The 9,772-nt window shown below is 36.2% G+C and overlaps 1 long non-coding RNA gene across 1 annotated transcript; it reads right to left on the reverse strand.

Moving 5' to 3' along the window:
* Window positions 1-911: 911 nt before the first annotated feature.
* On the reverse strand, window positions 912-8,236 carry LOC138356489 (uncharacterized). Its single transcript, XR_011224473.1, has 3 exons — window positions 8,133-8,236; window positions 5,641-5,757; window positions 912-1,159 (listed from the first exon to the last, which is right to left on the reverse strand). It is a non-coding gene; the product is annotated as an uncharacterized lncRNA (long non-coding RNA).
* Between the last annotated feature and the right edge of the window lie 1,536 nt (window positions 8,237-9,772).

Raw genomic sequence — 9,772 nt, forward strand, 5'->3', positions numbered from 1 at the left:
AAAAATCTAGTTAATATATATAAATATTTAGGCATATATGTTGGATATACCTATGAGAGTTTGGAAACTGAGATGAACAGACTGTTGAGTCAATGTCGGAAGAGATTACAACCTCTGAAGGCCTTGGCATGCTGTGGAAAGGAGTGGGAGTCCAAGTGCTACGAATGATGTACTTGAGTACTGTAAGATTTCTTATTGATTATGCTGCACCTGTCATTTCTTGTTTTGGTAAAGGTAGGATGGGCAAGTTGGAGAAGATACAAAATGAAGCCGTTGGGGGTCGTTGTGAGCCGCTGCTACCTTAATTTTTGCCCACACTTGTCTTGCAGACGTTTCTCTTCCAATAGAGCTAGTGAACTCTAGTCAATGTCTTTCCCTTTGTAACTCATCTGCAATGTATGTACCTTTACCTGACTAAAAAATCTAATCTAAATCTATATCTAATCTATATACTTAGATATATGCAAATGAGAGACTAATAGAGCGAAACCTTTAAAATACTGAACAATTTGGAGGATATTGATTCATACAATTTCTTCAAAAGGTCAGATGTAACACGAACAAGGAGCAAAGGTTTCAAGCTCAACAAGCCACAGTGTAGGAGTGACAACAAATGCTTTTTAACCCATACGATTATGATCATGGCAATAAGGTTTCTAAAACAGTAGGCATTCTTCCAAAGCCAGACACTGTACTATGTTCCTCGCCCTAACCTAGTCACTCAGTATTATTCACTCATTTATCTATGTCTTGTCTATTTATGTCTTAAAGGTTACAAGACGTACATTTGGTGCTTAAAATGTCAATACAATTGGTGCTTAAAATGTTAAGGATCTCTTGTGAAACACGGGTATTAATAAAAAAATTTATTATGTAAAATAAATAAAAAAGGCCCAAGGGCCATGAAGTAACAAGAATGCAAGGCCGGCACAAGCTGGCGTAAGTAGAGAAGACGGAAGATTCTTCATATTAAAAGACCCTGCTTCTCCAAGATGGCAGTCACACCCTGCTTGCCCTGGACAATCACCATATGGAGAAGGACTGTTTACTGTGAAGGGAAGTCCACAAATGCAATGACAGCATGAGTCAGTCTTGAAGGGTAAACGATGATGGCACCCTCACAGTAACACAAAAGCCGAGCAAGCCCAGTGAGGAAGACCTGTTGATGGGAAGGAGGAGAATCATTAGTCACAACAAAATCCACATAGAAACAAAGGAGAGAAAAAAAATAAAGTGGATGTCTTCTTTTTGTATAGACATAATAAATATTGCCATTTGGCTATGTATTTATATGATATATAATAGAATACAGCATAAAACAAAATAAGAGGGGTGATAGGAGAAGAAAAGATTAGTGTTCAGTGAGAATCCACAAGGTCTTCTCTGAATACTCTATTTTCTTCAAGGCTGTGGGTCCCTACAATTGCACCAGAGGTGGTACACACCCCTATTATTATTTAAACAGGTGAGTACACACACGGTGTTAGCAAACTTAGCCTCCAAACACACACACACACATGGTATCAGCAAGCTTAGCCTCCGAACACACACACACATGGTATCAGCAAGCTTAGCCTCCAAATACACACATGGTATCAGCAAGCTTAGCCTCTAAACACACACACACACACACACACAAACGGTATCAGCAAGCTTAGCCTCCAAACACACACACACACACACACACATGGTATCAGCAAGCTTAGCCTCCAAACACACACACACACATGGTATCAGCAAGCTTAGCCTCCAAACACACACACACACACATGGTATCAGCAAGCTTAGCCTCCAAACACACACACACACATGGTATCAGCAAGCTTAGCCTCCAAATACACACATGGTATCATCAAGCTTAGCCTCTAAACACACACACACACACACAAACGGTATCAGCAAGCTTAGCCTCCAAACACACACACACACACACACACATACATGGTATCAGCAAGCTTAGCCTCCAAACACAGACACACACGGTATCAGCAAGCTTAGCCTCCAAACACACACACACACATGGTATCAGCAAGCTTAGCCTCCAAACACACACACACACACACACATGGTATCAGCAAGCTTAGCCTCCAAACACACACACACATGGTATCAGCAAGCTTAGCCTCCAAACACACACACACAGAAAATGGGGACATTGAAACAGTTGATAAACTTGATTTCAAGAGAGAGAGGTCACTATGGGGAACTTCAATTTTTTTTTAATAAGTAATTAGGCAGACTTGTTGCTAGACAGGGAAGTAAATTAAATGTATGCCAAATTTTGCAAAATATACAATGAAGGCACACAAACATTCATACCAAAACAGAGATGCAGGGCCAAAAAACAGGACTGGTTCAACAGAAATTGAGAGAGGGCCACATCCCAAAAGACACAAAAATGGAATGAAAGACATTGAAAAACTACAAGCAGATGTCAACAAAGTTTTCGATTGGGCAGCAGAAAATAACATGATGTTTAACAGTGATAAATTTCAGGTATGGCAAAAATGAGGATCTGAAACATAATACAGGGTACAAAACACAATCGAATCTTCCCATAGTAGAAAAACAGCATGTCAAGGATTTGGGAATAATGATGTCCGACGATCTAATGTTTAGGGAGCATAACCAAGCAAATATTGCGTCAGCCAGAAAAATGATCGGATGGATTATGAGAACTTTCAAATCCAGGGATCCCATCACAAATGGTTGTACTCTTCAAGTCACTTATGTTGTCCCGTCTCGAGTACTGCTCAGTATTCACTTCCCCCTTCAGAGCAGGAGAGATTGCTGAAATAGAGGGAATACAGAGAACATATACGGCACGCATAGACGAGATAAAACACCTAAATTATTGGGATCGTCTCAAAGCTCTCCAAATGTACTCTCAAGAAAGGAGACGAGAGAGATACCAAATAATATACACATGGAAGATACTGGAGGGCCAGGTCCCAAATCTACACAGTAAAATAACAACGTACTGGAGTGAACGATATGGAAAAAAATGCAAGATTGAACCAGTGAAGAGCAGAGGTGCCACAGGCACAATCAGAGAGCACTGTATAAACATCAGAGGTCCGCGGTTGTTCAACGTCCTCCCAGCGACTATAAGAAATATTGCCGGAACAACCGTGGACATCTTTAGGAGAAAACTGGACTGTTTTCTAAGAGAAGTTCCGGATCAGCCGGGCTGTGGTGGGTATGTGGCCCTGCGGGCCGCTCCAAGCAACAGCCTGGTGGACTAAACTCTCACAAGTCGAGCCTGGCCTCGGGCCGGGCTTGGGGAGTAGAAGAGCAGAACCCCATCAAGCAGGTATCAACATAGAAAGAAGCCAAACCCCCAATCATACCAGCGATACAAAGATGCGAGAAACAACTATACAGCAGTAAGGGGAGAGGCAGAAAGAAATTTTTAAAAAGGGATAATGGATAAAAATAAAACAGAACTGGGCCTATTCTACAAATTCATAAACAACAAATTGCAGGTAAAGGATAATATCCAGAGGTTGAAAATAGGAAACAGATTCACAGAAAATGATAATGCAATGTGTGAAACATTAAACCAAAAGTTCCAAAGTGTGTTTATACAAAATGAAATCTTAAGAGAACCAGACCAATAAGAATTTCTGAGAACATCATAGAGCGTATAGAGGTGTCTAGAGATGAAGTGGAAAATATGCTAAAGTAGCTAAGTAAGAACAAAGCAGTTGGTCCAGATGGAGTTTCACCATGGGTTCTGAGAGAATGTGCCTCTGAGCTCAGCCTTTCACTTCACCTGATCTTTCAGGCATCCCTGTGTATAGGAGTCATAGCAAACATGTGGAAAAAGGCTAACATAGTTCCAATCTACAAAAGTGGCAACAGGGAAGACCCCACCCCTCTCAGTTATAGACCTGAATCATTGACAAGTGTAACAGTGAAAAGATTGAAAAAAAATAATAAAAACTAAATGGGTAGAACACCTTGAGAGAAATTATATAATATCACACAGACAGTATTGTTTTCGATCTGGAAGATCCTGTGTATCGAATTTACTCAGTTTCTATGATTGAGCCACAGAGATTTTAAAGGAAAAAGGTAGTTGGGTCGACTGCATCTATCTAGACATAAAAAAGGCTTTCGACAGAGTTCCACATAAGAGGTTGTTCTGGAAACTAGAAAATTTTGGATGGGTGACAGGTAAGCTTCTAACATGGATGAAAAATTTTCTGACTGATAGAAAAATGAGGGCAGTAATCAGAGGCAATCGGACTGGAGAAGTGTCACAAGTGGAGTACCACAGTACATGCACCAGAAATGTTCATTGTCTACATAAATGATCTACCAGTTGGAATACAGAATTATATAAACATGTTTGCTGATGATGCTAAGATAATGGGATGGATAAGAAATTTAGATGATTGTCATGCCCTTCAAGAAGACCTGGACAAAATAAGTATATGGAGCACCACTTGGCAAATGAAATTTAATGTGAATAAATGCCATGTTATGGAATGTGGAATAGAACATAGATCCCACACAACCTACAAATTATGTGAGAAATCTTTATATAATTCTGATATAAGAAAGAGGTCTAGGGTTGATTCTAGATAGAAAACTATCACTTGAGGCCCACATAAAGAACGTTGTGTGAGGAGCCTATGCCACGCTTTCTAACTTCAGAATTTCGTTTAAATACATGGATGGCGAAATACTAAAGAAATTGTTCACGAGTTTTGTTCGGCCAAGGCTAGAATATGCAGCGGTTGTGTGGTGCCCATATCTTAAGAAACACATCAACAAACTGGAAAAGGTGCAAAGACATGCTACTAAGTGGCTCCCAGAACTAAAGGGCAAGAGCTATGTGGAGAGGTCAGAGGCATTATATATGCCAAAACTAGAAGACAACAAAAAGAGGTGATAAAATCACTATGTACAAAATAGTAACAGGAATTGATAAAATCGATAGGGAAGATTTCCCGAGACCTGGAACTTCAAGAACAAAAGGTCATAGATTTAAACTAACTAAACAAAGATGCCAAAGAAATATAAAAAAATTTCCTTTCGCATACAGAGTGGTACACGGTTGGAACAAGTTAAGTGAGAAGGTGGTGGCGGCCAAGACCGTCAGTAGTTTCAAAGCATTATGTGACAAAGAGTGCTGGGTAGACGGGACACCACGAGCGTAGCTCTAATCCTGTAACTACACTTAGGTAACTACATTTCGTGTCAGCAAGCTTACCGTCGAAACACACACAAACAGCCTGCCTATTATTCAAGGCCTTCTCTGAGTACTCTCTATTTTCTTCTCTGAGGCTATGGGTCCCTAATCTTGCACCAGAGGTGGTACAACTTTTAAGTTTTTAACTACTGCACTGAGCACCTGATTTTGGCAAAGACTTCTTAGTGCAATTGTCAAGGACATAGTTCTGGTATTTTTTTGTTTATAAATATTCAGGTATAGTTAATGTCAAAATGTTTCAAAACTCAGCAATTTATATTTCAAAACAAAAAAAGTAATGAAAACATTACAAAACATTAAAATATAGCCTAATTAATTCATTAATAAAATAGCACAACTCTCAGAATGTCTAAAGGTGCTTTGAGCAATGAAGTAGTTAATTTTATATATATAATATTATATATATAATATATATTTACCTGTGACTACTGCTTAGCAAAAATTTGATCTCTGTGAAAATTGGTCTCGTCATTGCTAGGAGATATTTTAAGACCATGATTTGCTGTGGATGGCACTGTAGTCTTCAAGTCATCAATCTAAAAATAGAGGTAATCTTTTAAAATGTAAATTTTGTATAATAAAAATGCAAAAATAAATTGCAAGAATAATATGAAGTTATTATACAATTTTTGCTTAATTATTTAAATATTTGTGAGACATTATTAAGAAATGTATGAAGTACAGATTCTCTAAGACCTGATATGTATCTGCTTATGTTCCACCACATTACATTCAGGGCTGAAGAGAAAACACAGCCAGTAAGGTAATGATCACTTAGGATGGACTGGGATGCTACATGTAGGTTGGGGCTAAGCTGTGTGAGGCTAGGATACCCAGCCTGCCTTGTCTAGGCTGGGCTGGGCTAGGCAACACTAGGAAGGAGTCAACAAATCTCTGGAGTGCCTTACTTTTCCTGATATCCTTAAAAAAGCAAGAATGATGCCATTTTATAAAGGAGGCGAGACAGCAGACATAAACAATTAAAGAAAAATATCAAATCTACTTATACTTTCAAAAATATTTGATTTTTTTTTTACAAACATCTCTTCCTACTTTGTAAAATTCAACATGAATACAAACACACACACACATCCCTAGGAAGCAGCCCATAGCAGCTGTCTAACTCCCAGGTACTTATTTACTGTTAGGTGAACCAGATATAGAGAATAACCACAAAATGCTATCTTTATAAGAAGTATCTTGTAAAGCCACTAGTACACGCAGCATTTCAGGCAGGATATATAAAATATTATATATATGTATATATATATATATATATATATATATATATATATATATATATATATATATATATATATATATATATATATATATATATACAGTATATGAATACATACATACATGACAAAGAGCCAGAGCTCAACCACCGCAAGCACAACTAGGTGAGTACACACGCACATTATATATATATATATATATATATATATATATATATATATATATATATATATATATATATATATATATATATATATATATATATATATATATGAGTGTCAGGCCATGGAGGAATGATTTTTTTTTAATTTAATTTATATAAAAAATTATTCCTTCTGAAGATGTATTAATATATGAAAGTACTTAAGGAAATTCCTGTTTCAATTCTTCCTCCGTGGTCTGACACTGTCACATTTTTCATCAAGTGTCAATTTTTGTGATTTACACACACGTGGCATGTTTACACACACATTATTTATATTATATATATATATATATATATATATATATATATATATATATATATATATATATATATATATATATATATATATATATATATATATATATATGCAATTGACGATCACAAAACACTGATCATTTTATGCGGAAAATCCACAGAGAAATATGAAATGAGGTGAACGTTTCGGCTTTGTTAAAGCCTTTGTCAACACCAGACTGACCTAACGCAACTGATCTAACTGATCCCGTGGTCAGTCTGGTGTTGACAAAGGCTTTAACAAAGCCGAAACGTTCACCTCATTGCATATTTCTCTGTGAATTTTCCGCATATATATATATATATATATATATATATATATATATATATATATATATATATATATATATATATATATATATGTATATATATATATATATATATATATATATATATATATATATATATATATATATATATATATATATATATATATATATATGGAACCCTCAACCCTATAAGTGGAGGGTTCCTACATACTCAACCAGAGGTGGTACCCTCTATATATTAATAAAAAGGCAAGGCTATGCTAAATCTTGGCAGGGATTGGCTTGGCTAAGCTGGTCAGGGCTTGGCTAGGGTAGGAAGGACTGGTCATGTTTAAAAGCAGGGCAGGGTTAGGCTAGGCAAGACTAGGTAAGGGTATACTGGGATAGGCTTGGCTACGGTAGGCTAGGAAGAGGTAAACTAGGATAAGCAAGGCTGTGCAAGCACTATGCACAGCTAGAATGAACTATGCTAAGATGGTTTAAGCTGGGCTAGGTTAGGATAAGCTGAGTCATGCAGGGCCCCGATTGACCAGTGGAGTCTAATAGTCTAACCTTCTAGCTAGTTTGCTGACCTAAGAGTGTAAATGCCTAGCCCCTAACCTGAGATATATACAAGAGTTGTTACATTCTTGTACAGCCACTAGTACGAGTAGCGTTTCGGGCAGGTCCCTGGAATACGATAACCGCCGCGAAGAATCGTTTTTTCATCCAAGTACACATTTTACTGTTGCGTTAAACAGAGGCTACAGTTAAGGAATTGCGCCCAGTAAATCCTCCCCGGCCAGGATACGAACCCATGACATAGCGCTCGCGGAACGCCAGGCGAGTGTCCTACCACTACACCACCTGCTGCAATATTATTATAAAAGAAATATTACTTATTATAATCGTAAATACTAAATACCTGTTGTATTGATTTAGGGGCGACGACGATCGTGGGATCGGATGTGAGCCACAGGTGGCCTACACCATGCTTTCTAAGGCGTCCCTCTCATAACAAAAACAAATCCGTGCATTCATACACAAACAGAGATCCCGTGGTTATGCGAATACTTGCAATTCTTTTACTTAAAATAATAACAATTAGATTAATAATAATTAACATAATTTTTACTCAAGATTCACAAACATCATTAATACTATTTTAAATTTTTTTTTATAAGACATCTATAAACAGATATACAGACTTTGTGTGATATTTATTTCAACATTATATATTAATAGAATGTTGTAACTATTATTTTTAAATATTAGGTAGTTTCCAGCTACGTATATCGCATATAAACGTTGCAAAAAGATTTTAGACTGAATTAACACATTACACATTTATGGAGTAATTAACAACAAAACAATCTTTATTTTCATTGCAGAACATATATCAGAGCATACTAGTGACTCATACATTTAAAACAGTGTGATTTTAAAACAATTCGGTTGTAAACCCGCAGAACGGCCTACCCGCCAAAGACGTAACATACGAAATGGTATATAATTCATTATTTTAAATTACATATATAATCATTAATAATTTTCGGCAGCTATCGAGGTTCTCCATAGGTAAATTCCTGTACTCTAACAAGATGCTACTTGCTGTTTAGCTGTTTAAATTCTTGGAAAATTGTAATGACCAGCGACATAAAATATAACAATGAAATAGTAGCTGGTAACTGCAGGTGAACGAAAAATTAAATTCCAAATTGATTAGATGTTTTTCTAAATATAAAGATCGACCTGAAGGAATTTTATGAATTATGGACTAATTAAACAAAAAAATAGGTAATTTTACTTGAAGAACAGATACCAGAGAATAGTTAGTGAGTACATTTATATTGTATAATGGGAGAAAGCCCCTGGTAGCCGCGAATTAAAATAACCACCTACATTAATTGATAACTAGGAAATAGTATCTGGAAACTTTATCTGAACGAAAACACAATACCAATTTGTTTAGATGTTTTTCTTAATATAAAGATCAACAGTAAGGAATCTTATTCACTATGGACAAATTAACAAAAAAAAAACGATAATTTTCATTGAGGACCATATATTAGAGCATAAGTAGTCACTTATATATTAAAAGTATTGTGTATTTTGAACCATTGGGGTTGTAAACAAACAGAACGGCCTACCCGAAAAGTCGTAACATAAAATGTTGCATATGTTTGCTAATTTATTATTTGATAAATGATTATTATTAATTTACGACAACTATAGAGGTTTCCCATTAGTTAAATTACTGTAGTCTGACTAAATGCTACTACAAAACATATATAAATCCTGGGAAAGTCACAATGACCAGCGACATTAAAGCATAGAGGGTTAAATAGTAACAGGCAACTGTCGGCGAACGAAAAATTCATTTCCAAATTTATTAGATGTTTTCCTAAATATAAAGATCGATAGGCTGGAATTTTCTGGATTATGGCCTAATTAAGGCAAAAATATATATATTTTTACTTGAAGAACAAATATCAGAGCATAGTCAGTGAGTTATAGAATAATAAGAGTGTGGTATTTCATTGTATAACAAGAGATAGTCCATGG

This window comes from Procambarus clarkii, chromosome 72, assembly GCF_040958095.1.
Source record: "Procambarus clarkii isolate CNS0578487 chromosome 72, FALCON_Pclarkii_2.0, whole genome shotgun sequence".
Lineage (NCBI taxonomy): Eukaryota > Metazoa > Arthropoda > Malacostraca > Decapoda > Cambaridae > Procambarus > Procambarus clarkii.